The sequence below is a fragment of the Ammospiza nelsoni genome, chromosome 3, assembly GCF_027579445.1.
Source record: "Ammospiza nelsoni isolate bAmmNel1 chromosome 3, bAmmNel1.pri, whole genome shotgun sequence".
NCBI classification, from domain to species: Eukaryota; Metazoa; Chordata; class Aves; order Passeriformes; family Passerellidae; genus Ammospiza; species Ammospiza nelsoni.
Window position 1 is genome coordinate 74,285,612 of NC_080635.1, and position 13,471 is coordinate 74,299,082.

The window sequence follows — 13,471 nt, forward strand, 5'->3', positions numbered from 1 at the left end:
GTATGAATGCTTGCTGCTACTCAGCAGCGGAATCCCCACTGCAATTTGAACAAATGCACAACCATCCTCTGGTTCCTCATACCGTGCCCACACTGCAGCCCAGAGTCAGCTATGAGCCAGAGGTGATATCTGGTGTTGTGTGAATGGAAAACCCTGAGCCCAGGCCACCCAAAAAACCCATCTTGATACCCATCTGCAACCAGTTTGAGGGACTGTGCTGCTCTCACAACAGCACCATTGCTGAGCCACCAGGTGCAGAGAGGACTCCCCTGCCTTCTTAACTCCTCCTCAGAGAGGAGCCTGGGGTCAGCTGGAGCCAATCTCAGCCTCTCCCTTTGTCAACAGTTAAGTAACTTCCCCCTCTCCCACCCCAATTGAAAGATGTCCAATCAGATGCATTTACATAAAATGAATTATTTATTATGAAAAATTATTAGAAAAAATACCTTAACTGGGATTATTTACTACACAGTATAAAAGCTAAAAGTCCTGGTAGTGTATTGTATAATAGATAAACCATATTAAAGCAATTATATTAATGCTGACAATAAGAAACTACTTTTAAGTAGAGACTAATGTAACTCACCAATATCAATGCTCACGGGCAGGCCTCTTTCTCTTAACCTCAAGGAGAATCCTTGTTCTCCTTGTTGGGCATCCCCAAAACCCAAGTTTTGTTAAATATGTTGAGATTCATCAGTCTCCTAGGTTTTACTATTTTATCAATAGATAGTTTGAAATAGCGTCAGCTATATTGTAATCATACCTTATACTTTTACACGCAAAATTATTATAAAAATCACTTATAATTTAGTTAATAATATTAAGTGGAACATACTATAGAATTAGCTATTGATTCTGGCAAGAAACACTGTTATTATTTTAATTTATGTACTTCTGGAATCATTAGTATCCTCATTTGTTTGATTAAGTACCACACTCTTACATATAAATTATGTAAAGAATGATTACTTATAGAAACCAGATTCTGATTAATAATAATATTATAATAACAGGGTGTAACAATAAATTCAGAATGCCCATCGTGGTTGGGGATCATCCAAACAAGTCATCATACAGTGACATTCTCTTTTCACTCTCTCTAGGACAACAGTGTATTTTTCCATATCATGATGGACAGCGATTAATGATTTTCAATTGTCCTTTTTCAGTTGTACCAGTTGGTGTAGATCAGGATGTTTCAATAGTCTTTAACCAGGCTAATGTTCATTCCCACAGGTGTTGCTGCATGACAGCACCACCTCCAAGTTGTACAGGAACCCTTGTAGGCAGGTACCTGCTGGCCCTTGAGATCTGTTGTGTTTGCAAGTCCACACTTCAGCAGCCTCCAGGCTGTTTGAAGGGTATTATCCAATGGAATGTTCCAGGTGTTACCATCAGGATGATGACCAGGAGCAGCCAGGTGTCGCAGACATTTCTCCACAGAAATCCTTTCTTTCAGATTTCTGTGTCTTCTGGAAGGCAGAGGCCTCCGAAGGGAAGGTAAACAATTATTATCAGATGCTGTGGAATGCAACAGGAACACCTTGATTGGCTCATTTTCTATGTTTATAATTAAGGGCCAATCACCAGTGCAAACTAGGGGACTGAGTCCTTGAGCACAACTTTGTTGTAGATTCTTTTCTCTTCCTAGCTAGCCTAGCTGCTCTGCAAAACCTCTCTCTATATTCTATTTAGTATAGTAATAATGTATTATATATAATATCTTAATAAATCAAGCCTTCTGATTCAAGAAACAAGATTCACCGTCTCTCTCTCACCAGCTGCGCCCACTCAGGCGCGGTAATAGCCAGGTGTGTAAAATAAAACAATATATATCTCAGCAGCTGTGCAGGATAAGATAGGTTAATTTCCTTAGTTCAGAATGTGGGAATTATCCATGAACTGATCCTGTGTTGGTGGCCATTAGAGTCTGTAGCCACCCAGGCTAATGGTCCTCAGGTGTCCATTAGAGTCATAGGTACAATCCCAGCTGGGGGAGTTTGACCTTGACAGGTTGGAACACCTTCAGGTTGTCCTGGAAGGCTTGACCTTTGGCATGAGCTTTGATCCATCCTATGTGGATTGGTTGGGTTTAAGCCTGTAAAACATCACTTCCAATCTTTCTTCTGCCACACCTCTTTTCCATTCACCTGCCACACTATTGTTTTCCATTGACATAACCACTGGCACCAGCCCAGATTGCATAAGAATCAACATATATTGTCTTTGCTTTCTCTCTTCCTGTCAGCAATACAGCTTTTAACATTCCCACCTGTGCACTTCTGTACGGGGATAGAATATAAGAAAATAAAGATAGTGTAGAAAGTAATCTTACCCCTTAGGAGTTGCAGCTGGGCCAATTATCAAAGATTAGGAACAGGCCTGACTTTAACAGGCCACAGCTGAAACCAATGGGAGGAAGAATGCTATAAAAGAGTGAGGTGGCTAGTTGAGTAGGGAACTGAAGTCAGTTGGCTGCTTTGTGAAGAAGAAAGAGGCAGGGCTTTGAGGAGATGCCTATGAGAAACACCAAGAAGGTATGAAACTTTTGTGATAAGGAGACAACAGTATGGAACCCCTGCAATAAGATGACAACACACTTCCCATTCTTTCTTCTACAGCTTCTATTCTTGTCTGAATGTTAAAAGCAACTGGTCTGTACTTCCATTTACCATCAATGTGTTTGGCTGACATATCAACAAACCAGACATCTTTAACTTCAGAGTCTAATGTAAATGCAGGAGCATCAAGTACAGGACTAGGTTTATATGGCTGTTGCAAAGCTAGCATATCTGGGGCCACAGCTATGTAATTTTGCAGATTTTGTTGTCCCTTCAGCTATATCCATCTGATCCTGGAGACATGGAAACCTTCTGTGTACTGTTGGTCTTTGTGCAATTTGTGCAATCCCATCTGGTGAAGCACTGCCCTTAATGGTGACTGACAGGTTAAAAGGTCCTTGGACTTGCACAGGTTGATGCTGTTGAATTTTTCTGCTTGTTTAAGAGCTCAGGTCAGAGATAATAATCCCTTTTCCCAATCAGTGTATCTCATATCAGTACCCTTCAAGCCTGTGGAACTCAACCTTAATGGTTGTTTGGGTACATGTGGACTTTTCCAGAACATATTACAGTAAGTTCAATATTCAGAAAAACCCCATTTAACTATTATAGGATCACTGGAATGAACAGGACCTAGTGCTTGATGTGTTTTTAACTCTTCTATCAGTGTTTGCAAAGTCTGTTTGTGACTATCAGGTCACTCCCAGGTCTCTGTTTTTTCCTCATTAATGTGTGCTATGGTCTTTCTATTAGAAAAAAATCCAGAAACATTTCTCCAGTATCCTAAAGTACCTATGATCTTTTGAAGTTTCTTTTTAGTAGTAGGAGTGGGTATAACATCCAATTTTGCAATTGTTCCATCTGGGACTGCAGCCTGACCAGCAACCCACCAGGTTCCTGGGAATTTTACCTCTTTAGAAGGGTGTTGTCATTTAGTAGGTGCATTTCTATCCCCTTGTAATTTAATTTATTCCATCTACCCTGTGCTGTTGTTCTTGCTGCATCTCCCTCTTCACCTTCTGTCAACACATCATCAGTGTATTGATAGATTTGTACTCCTTCCAGGATTTTCATTTGTTGAAGGAGTTCAACTAAAGCATTGTGTGCTGTGGTAGGTGAGTAGTTGTACCCTTGGGGCAGGCAATTAAAGGTGTATTGTGTTCCCTCACAAGTGAATGCAAATCTGGGTTTGTCTTCTTCCTGAGGCAGAACCATGAAGAACATGTCTTTAATATTAAAAAATGCCATCCATGCATGTGCAGCTGCTTGCAGGGCAGCAGAGAGATTTGCAATATTTGGGACAGCTGCAGTGAGTGGTTCTGTGTTAGCATTAAGTTGTTGATGATCAGTTGTTAAGTGCCAGCTCCCATCTGGTTCTCCTAGCAGCCAAACAAGATGATTTTATGGGGAATGTGTCCTAAATATATTCCCCTTTGTTCTAAATTCTTAATTAATTCATTTACCCTTTCTTTGGCTGCAGGAGGAATAGAGTACTGCTTGATATTAGTCACAGCAGAAGCAGGTAAAACTGGATAAATTTTTAATAATTAATTTTTCCTTTTTTTTTCCAGAAAATTTACTATATGGAGTTTTTGTGGGCCCAAATGACCAGACATTCTCATTGGGCAATTGCCAAACTTTTCCTTTAAGGATGTCATATCCTGAGATGTTTTCTTCATGATCTACAATTGCAAATGTTGGTGGTCATTCATTTTTCCTCAGATAACCATAAACAGACTTTGGCAGTATAACATATAGTAGTTTGTTTATTGAACCTTCTTCCTCATAGACAGATTCTTTCTTTTAAAACTGAAGTTTATTTTTTTAGCATCTCTGGGGATAATCAGAGATAGCTGAGCTCCTGTGTCACACAGCCCTTTTTGAAACACAACATCCTGCAACACTGAGGCATCAGCTCTCTAAAGGCAATGTGCAGCAGACGTGCAGCAGACACATGCATCTGCAGTCACCCTTATGCCTGGTAGCCCTGAGCAGCTCAGCAAAGTTGCAATATTCCCTCTTTTCTGCTCCATCCCTTCTGCTTCTCCTCAGGAATACAGCCAAGTCCCATTCCTACCTGAAAGCAAATAAGAACTTATTTTGTAACTCAAAAAGCAGTGAGAGGATTAACTCTTCTCTAATCCTTATTTTCTAGGAGGGGCTGAATCAGGCAGACTGCAGTTTGACTGCCTTCACCTTGACTAACCCTCTGCTTCAACATGCTTTATCCTCTGTTTTGTTTCCCTTTTGCCTCCTGTAAGTTTGTGCTGTTTTCATGACTTTTTAAATATACTACCTGCCTTCAAATGGGCCTCATTTGCTCTTCTTTAACTGTTTGAACTTTCAATATGGACTTATTAAGCCAAGTCTTCTTAACATCACACAGCACAGAACTAAGGGACAGCCTTGATCTCAGTGCATCACCATCAGACAGTGGATTCAAGAGAGTGAGGAGCAATTGCCACTCCTGCTCAGAAAGCAGCAGTGACACACTGGGTGCTAAAAGGTGTACAGTCATAGCTGGTCACCTGAGTACTGCCAAGATCTCTGTAGAGGGAGAGACCAGAACTCCCAGAGGATGATTCAACCTTCTTAATATATGTCTTGTTTTCTGTTTGTCTTCATTTTCTCAGTCTTATCTGCCTTCCTAAAAATTTCTGCAGAATTGTAATTTTGTTCAAGGTGGCATTTAAGGTAAAATATCCATGCAAATTAGATTAGTTCTGGATCGTTTGATCCCTTTCCAATTTCTGAGCAAACACTGCCGACTATTTCCAGAAGTGCCAACACCTGATGAAAAAACCACTGTTATCCTTGCTGCTGCAGACTTCTTGTCTCCTGAGATGTAAGCACACAGCCAGCATTATTTTACACCAGTTAAATAACCTAATTTCACAGGTAATTTACACCAAGGGAAAGCATATCAACAGGTGTTTTTATATCTGGAAACATAATTTCCAGTTTGGAAAAGTGAGATCTTTTGGAAGTGGAGTAAGGAAAATGCCATTAATGCAACTGAAGTGCAGTTTACACTGAGTTTTGGGCTTAAATTTGTATAATAAGCAGTTGTGGGACCAGACTACTTTTGGAGGTGACACATAATACCAGGCTGCTGACACTGCTCCATGTCCCCCTGCATCCAAGGCCTCAGCAGCAGCCACACATGCATGCCTGGCACAAGTGTGTAGCTGTCAGCATTGCTCGTCATGGTGCCGTATCTGTGCTCAGGAACTGACAAACCAAGCTGATATTCATCCTCTGCAGGAGAGTAGTCAGAGCTTTTGCTTGGGGAAAAGTCCTGTTTTCTCTACTTCCTTTGTCCCCTACTCCACAAAACTTGCACCCACAGCTTCTGTATGCAGGAATGCTCTAACCCTCAACAGTATGAGGTTATTTCAGGTGAAAAACGTCCCCATGACTCCCATGGGGTTATAAGGCTGGAAACAAGGTTCTAGGCTTGTGAGTGATGGACATCTTCAACCTGCTGAGGTTGGAGGGAGGAAAATGAGAAAACACTGGCCTTGTCAGGGCTGGGGTGTGAGAGCCTTTCCCTGTCACCTCAGTAGGAGATTGTGCTCTCCCGCTGTGATCCATGGGAACAAGGATGGAGAGGCCAAAACCAGGGATCTCTTTTCAGGTAAGGCAATTTGCAGTTTCTCTTTAGTTATCTCAGGCGAAAATAAAATGTGTCCCAAGAGGGCACAGCCTTGCCTACCCATTGAATTACTGCACAGGGATGTGCTTCAAGCAGCTCTGTGTCTCTCACAACAGGTGGCTTTGTACAGCATCAAAGTGAAATCAGTGACCAAACTCCAACTGTCAGAGCTCTCCAAGAGCCAGCTGCCACCTCTGGATGCAGAGTCATTGCACTATTGCCCTTCTATGTCCCAGGGGACACAGAAATATTGGCCACAGATAGAAGATCTCAGGACAAAAGGTCACATAAATCTGGGCTGCACAAAAAACCCATCAGCTGAGCCAGGCTGCTGCAATAGACCTACAGTTCCCAGCATTTACTGTGCTGGGACAAAGGAGCCATAAATGCTCCATTTAAACTCTGGCCTTGAAAGGCTCTTATTTACATCCAGACAGATGCTGCTGAAACCAACACAAGTGGCACAAAGACTTGCCACGGGTGCCTGACATTTTCCCATGTGATGCTCCAGTTCCCCCCTCGAAATATGGGAAACCCAGTGTCCCATTTACCAGAAATGGTCTGGCAGGGCTGAATTGGCCATGACTATTTATAGAAAGAGCCTCACAACTCAAAGCATCCTCCCAAAAAGCAGCACACAGAAACCTGCTTGTGCCCAGAATGGGGTGCACTGACCACAGTGCTAATGAATGCAGATGGCAGAGCTGCCTCTCACCCTGCTAAATTGCCCGTGAAGATGAATGAATATTTTACTTTCTGAGCTCAGGGAGGCACAGAAGGAAGGTGTGACACTTTTCATGCCAAGAAGAAGCCCTGTGCCCCCCTTGCTCACAGGCGGCATGCCAGGAGTGGGACTTGTGGTGGTGGGACTGGGCTGGATCCTGTAACAGCACCACAGCTCCTGCCTTGAGATTTGCAGAACAATAGTTCTTCCAGTTAGTGATTAAACCAGTATCTCTGCAAACTCTGATTGGTTTTGGTTTGCAATTGACATGGATAGTGGTTTGTTGTCCTTTTTCTTCTAAATTGGTCTTACAGTGTTCTCTTTGAGAATATCTTACTGAGCTCTTTTTAATGAAATACTTTGTTCTTATTGATCTGATGGCCCAGCCTGTCTGAGAACAGTTTGATTTCTATTCACTTATTAATATGCCTAACTAAGTATTGCAAACATAGGGAAGATGGGTGAAGGTACTTCCAAATTGGTGAATTGATTGTGGACCTCTTCTGCCTTCAATCTTCAGCTGTTGCAGCACAAAAGTTAAGCTTCCCTGGGAAATTGAAACATAGACTCTTATGTTGTTTATGAGAATGTTATCCTCTAAAATGAGGAGGTGATGACTGAAGTTGAAGGAAGGACAGGCTCTCCCTCATATCAACAGGACAGAACTCAGATATGCGGAGGAGGTAAGGATCACCACTGAATTTCAAAGCCTAAAAATACCTAAGTCAGAGAAAGGCCTGTAGATCCTCTGGCCCTTAAACAGATCAAGCCTTGTAGTAAGAGGGAACAAAAGGGCAGTAGGAACTGGACAAACCTTGCCCAGTGGTTGGAGCAGAGATGCAGGGGTGTTGCTGCTGCCAGCGCTGGGAGCAGTTGTGATTTTCAGCCTCCCCAAGGCACCTGTGCTTGCAGGGACAGGGACACGGGATGGCTGGGCCAGGAGGAGCACCAGGCTCTCACCTGCCTTTGCCACCCTGGGCAGGAGCAAGTCCCAGTCATGGCCCAGAGGCTGATATTAGAGAGTGCCACATGCCTGCTTATTTGCAGTTGTACCTCACACCTGGGCAGCCAGGTGGTTTTTAAAAATACTGTGGAAGGGAGTAGAGACAGTGGTGCTCTCTGGTTTTCACTCTGGTCCTTCAGCTGGAGGTTCAGGAGAGGCTGCTTCATCTTGAACTCAGTCTTCTGACCAGTGAAAGTGTTCATTTATCAAGACTAGGTCCAAGGCTTTGTGCTGTGACATTAATCAAATGGAGGTAAAACCATTGCTGAAAATAAAAAAATGAGCTTGAAGTAGGCTCTTTTTGTTTAATGAAAATGGGCTTTTCGTGAAATGATCAATCCCTGTGGCAGGCTGGGGTGGCAAGTGCCCTGCCAGATGGGAAAAGCCTGGCCCTGGCACCAAAGGCGACTGACATCTCTGCTCTGTGAGCAATGCCTGGACCCCCCCAGAGAATGTCCCAGTGCCTGTGTGTCCCAAACCTGCATTCATTGCTTCCCAGAATCTCCCTTTGAATACACCTAATGTCCTTAGGCAGGAAGGCAGCTGGGTAAGTTATGTGTTTGAGCAGCCAGAGTGGGAGGTGTCCTGTTCCCCAAGATGCTGGCACAGAGCACTGTCCCTAATGAGTCCCTGTGGGAAGGAGTAGAACATGCTGACCCAGAGCAGGCAGCAGCCAGGACAGCAGTGTCCCTGGAGAAGATTATTTTAGTGTTTTCAAAGCCATTGAGCTTTGACTGAACTCAGCCAGTACCAAAATTTGATGGGACAAGAAGTGCATCTTGCTGGAAATACAAATTAAACTATTAATGGATTTTCTGTGCCCTGAAAAGTGCAAACTAATGTATGAACACAAGATCTTCTTATTAAAACCAATCTGGCCTATTTCTTCCATATAGCAAACTTTTTTCCTGAAAAAAAATATTTAATTTCCAATTACCACAAGACAGGAAAGTTTTGCAGTGGTTAGAATAAACTTCCCTGATTAATTTTTAACTATCCTGGCTGAAGCCTCCTTGCACAGAAAACATGATCTAAATTAGCAAGAAGACATAAGCGTGAGGGCTTTTTTCTGAAAGCCTGTGTGCATGCCAAGCAACTTTTAAGAGCATTTCCAATGCTAGCTTTTAAGAGAGACTTTATCACACTGAGATTAGAGGATTAGAGTTTAAAAAGAGTCCCTAGACAAGCCTGAAATTTTACAAAAAAAGGGGAAGAAACATATTAGAAGAAGAAGAAAAGATCCGTTGTGAACGTGGCAGCATGCGGTTCTAAAGATCGTAGAAGAGAGTGATGTTCAATACAATCTGATAAAGAGCTTCTTCCTTTATCCATTATGATTTGAGAAAGAGAAACAATCCAAAATGAATTTCATGTTCTGGATTAAATGGGCGGGCAGGAAGTTCTGTTTTCTGTTGCTTAACATCAGGATTACCCAGTGTGCATGTTCCCAGCAGAGCCCTTGGCATAAGCTTTCAGCAGGAAAGCCTGCTCTGCCCAGGGGGCACAGGGCAGTGTAAAAATGCATCAGAATAAGCAATTTCAGCATTGTGATACAGGATTCTTGGTAGCAGTTTATTGATGGGATCAGATTAGAGGCTTAGAGCCTGCCTAGGTGAAGGAGGTGTTTTTTGCTAATGGAACTCCAGGTAAATCCTGCAAGTGCCTTGGGAGGCCTTCAAGAAAATTTTACCCTGTTCCTGGTGCTACTCTTCTTCTGGGCTCTGTTCAGCAAAGTAAGCAGGTACATAAACAGATACCCAAAGCAGGTAGGTAATGACAATTCAGTACGTTAAAAGGATCTTTTTGAGGTGTATATATATATATATATAAAAGGGTCTTTCTGAGGTATGAGTCTGGCTGGTGCCCAGGACAGACAGTGTCCAATGGGTGTAGGAATGGAGCTGTGAGAGGCACAGATGCTCTTTGATAGTGTAGTCAGGGAGTTTGCATCAAGAGGATTTCATCAGGCCAGGACTGTGAACCTGGGATTTAAAACATGCTCCTGGTACTTCTCCTGCTTCCAGATCTCTTCTGCTGACATCTGAGTGTTGGAAAAGAATGCTTCCATTGGGCATGAAGAAAACTTTCAAACAGAAGGGGAGAACATCATCCAGCTGCATCTTCCCACAAGTGACCTCCCATGCAGGCACCATCCAACTCAGGTGACAGCACTTACCTCTTAGCCAATTTCAAGGCAGGAACAAACATATTTAGACCCTCCCTGTTGAAGACTTGCCTAACCTGGTCTGTATGTGATCCTCAGTGCAAGAGGTTCAGGAACTCTCCAGGACCCTCAATCCACAGCTTCAGCACTCTATAGTTAGAAATATTTTCCTAATATCGCATAAAAATATTGTTTGTGGCAGTTCCATCAAATACATTTTGCCTAGTGCTACCAGCCAGACAGAAAAAGTCCCTTGCTGTCCTCCATCCCACATTCAGAGACTGCTGCATGCTCCTCTCCCCTCACTCCTCTCTTTTCCCTGCCAATCCTCCTGACTCATTGTTCTTGAACCTCTGTCACAGCTGCCCATCCTGGACAGCAGCCAGCCTTTCTTAAACTGGATTTAGTGCATAAACCCAGGACTCATCAACAAAGAGCAGGGCAAAACCACAGCTTGTGATACCAATACAACCCAGAATGCATTTCCCCTTTTATTTAGTGCATTTACCCTTATATTTCACATTTCATCTTCTATCTAATAAAAACTTGTGCTTGGGGATGTTTGAAGTGGGATTTGTTTTTTATTTGGTTGGTTGGTTGGTTGGTTGGTTTTTTGGAGGGTATGTTGTTTTGCTGCCTCCTCGGTATTTGCACATTTGAACCCTCCTTCCCAAATTCAACATTTTATTTCATTCACCTTCACTGGTTGTGCTTTCTCCCCTGTCTTGCAGATTGCTCTGAGCCCTGCTGCATACCTCAAGTAGATTTGAAAACTTCCCTTGAGAGGCTTCATCCCTCAGCAAATGAAAGAGCATCCTTTACTCCATCATTAACTCAAAGTGGAAAAAAATTGACTAAAAACACTGCAAAATTTTTAGAGAGCAAACTATTCACAGCTTGCCCTTCAGTGCCACATGCCAAGCAGTTCAGTTCCCACTTTGCTATGATTTAATCTCTTTCACATCCTGTTAGATAGTATGTAAGAACATCATCTAGCCAGGACAAAAGCATTTCTGAAGTCATGATGCAGCACAGCAGCTACTTTTTCCCTGTTCTTGGGACCTGTTATCCTGCCAAAGAAAGGAATCAGGCTGGACTCATGTGGCTTGTTCCTGAAAAATCTGCTTCTGTTGTATTTGCATTTTATCCTGCTGGTGCTTATAAAGTTTTAAATAATTAACGGAATCCTGATAGGTACCAAAGCAAGTCTGACTGGTCTGGCTTCTCTCTGTCCACAACCTTCTCCTTTTCCTTCTGTTGTTTGCTCTTCTTTAGCCTTTTGGGATCTCCCCTTCCACCCTCATTTTGCACTCAAAGATGATTGTTAATGTTTCAAGGAGCACTTCAGCTGATCCCTCACTTACTCCTGGGTGATTGTCATCTGCCTCTCATGGCTTATCTAATTTCTCTAATTTATGCCTTACATTTAAAACCTTTAACTGATTTAAACATTTCAGCACTGAGGAAATTTCCAAATAATAGTTATTATGCATTGATTTATCAGTCTGCTGACTCAGGAGAAATATTGTGTATTTTAAGCCCCATACTTTCAAAGATACTTTCAAATGCAGATAAACATGAGATTTATTTAGTCTATTGATAGCAATTTATAACCCTATTTGGAAGATAACATTTTTGTTGCAAAGAGATAATGAAATATCAAGTTTCAATTTCCTCTTTATATAAATGTGACTCCTTCAGATGCTACTCTTTATCATTTATAAAGCCAAAATCTGCTATATTTTGGTTTTAAAATTTTAGGGTTTTATCCCAATAGTAATGGAAATTCATAATTTTGTTTTGCAAATCACTCAAACTGTTACCATGGAAATAATTCTAAATGGAGATGGGTCAAGAGAAAATAATCTCTCAGAGAAGATTGCTACTTGTAAAGCACATAAATTATAATAATTTAATCAAAAGCATAAAGTAGTCAATCTGAAAACCTATGGAAATATAATAATTCAATTGAACTGCCTGATCTTTCTCTCCTGTGCATATCTTCTCCACTATTGTTAAAAATCCATTAGTAATTAATCTCTAATATGATTTTCCAGGACACACCCCAGTTGGCCACTGAAAGTATTATGCAAAGGAGATCAGAAGGGGTTGATGCTGGATAAAATAAAGAGCATTGTTCTCACTTCTGCTTGTCACTGCAACATAAATGTGATTTCTCCTGGATATAGAATCCTTTATCTTTATGCCCTACTGTAGTGCTGTGGGAAGGCTTGCAATGCTTAATCCCTTTCTCAGATGTGGCTGCACATCCATTGTATTTCATCTCCAGGAACCTCATCTCAAGCTCAGTGAAAAAGCCCCCAAAAAAACAAGGGAGCTTTCTTTGTAAAGAAAGCATTGCTTTTGTGAAGTCCACCGTGGATGCAGATACCAGCTGAATTGTCTGCTAATTATTTGGTATTGAAACTGGGTTTTGTGTTAAAGTAAGGAAATCCCATATTAATGTCACCAAGGAAAGACCTGATGATTTTGGTGTAGAACAAATACATTGCAGAAGTTTCGTTTTACTTTGCTTTGGTTCTTCTTATTATTTCCCCTGTGAACACTTGTGGTACATCTGCCACATTGGTGTCCATGAGCTGCACCAGCAGAGAATTTCCTATTTCACTGTCTTTTCCCTTCAGTGTTTTACCTGGGCCCAGCCACGTTTTTATCTGAGATCTCTCCAGTGCCCTTCAACCACGATTGACCAAGGTGTTATGTTTGAAATGAGCTGCAATAAGAGACTGGCAAAATTCTTCCCTTTTCAAAGACAGCTGAAACCAGATGGATTTATTGAGGGATTTGCTCCTGGCTATTGATCCCACTCTGCCAGAACTGGGTTAAAATTCAAAGCACCCAAATCCAATGTTATCCTTCAATTCAACTTCTAATGCCTTGTCATTTCAGTTTCCAGGATGATCCATGAATGTGTGATACCTATTCTCACCTAAAAACTTTGGAGCAAGGTGAAAGGGGAATAAAACTTCAACAAAGTTACAAAATACAGAAGAAGAAAATTGACAAAAATAAGACCCAGTGTCCCTGGACAGCAGTATTAACCAAAAAGATATGAAAACTTATGATTAATGTCACTAGGAGAGGAGAAGTGAATTTTCCTTGCAGAAATGATATAGGGGAAAATATAAACTGAAAAAAATGTAATAACAGAGTTATTGGGCCATTGTTTTAAAAGCTCAGAAGGACAGGCTTTTACCTAAAATGGTGATAAGATATTTAGAGAGAGAAATGCAGGAAAATCAGGAAGTCTGTAAGATAAATCTTAAAATAGCTTGTGAAGGCTTCGAGCCTCTTGGTATTGACAAGGCATTAAGTGCAGACAACATCCGCCCAAGGGTGC

The 13,471-nt window shown here is 41.7% G+C and overlaps 1 long non-coding RNA gene across 3 annotated transcripts; it reads left to right on the plus strand.

Moving 5' to 3' along the window:
* Positions 1-2,478: 2,478 nt before the first annotated feature.
* Positions 2,479-11,025, plus strand: LOC132071469 (uncharacterized). 3 transcript variants are annotated; one of them, XR_009418120.1, is made up of 3 exons: positions 2,479-2,540; positions 9,971-10,108; positions 10,842-11,025. It is a non-coding gene; the product is annotated as an uncharacterized LOC132071469 (long non-coding RNA). The 3 variants fall into 3 exon arrangements; XR_009418121.1 differs by lacking the exons at positions 9,971-10,108; positions 10,842-11,025 and adding exons at positions 4,045-4,086; positions 4,720-4,871 and having other exon boundaries at positions 2,481-2,540; XR_009418119.1 differs by lacking the exons at positions 9,971-10,108; positions 10,842-11,025 and adding an exon at positions 4,136-4,871 and having other exon boundaries at positions 2,482-2,540.
* Positions 11,026-13,471: the final 2,446 nt, after the last annotated feature.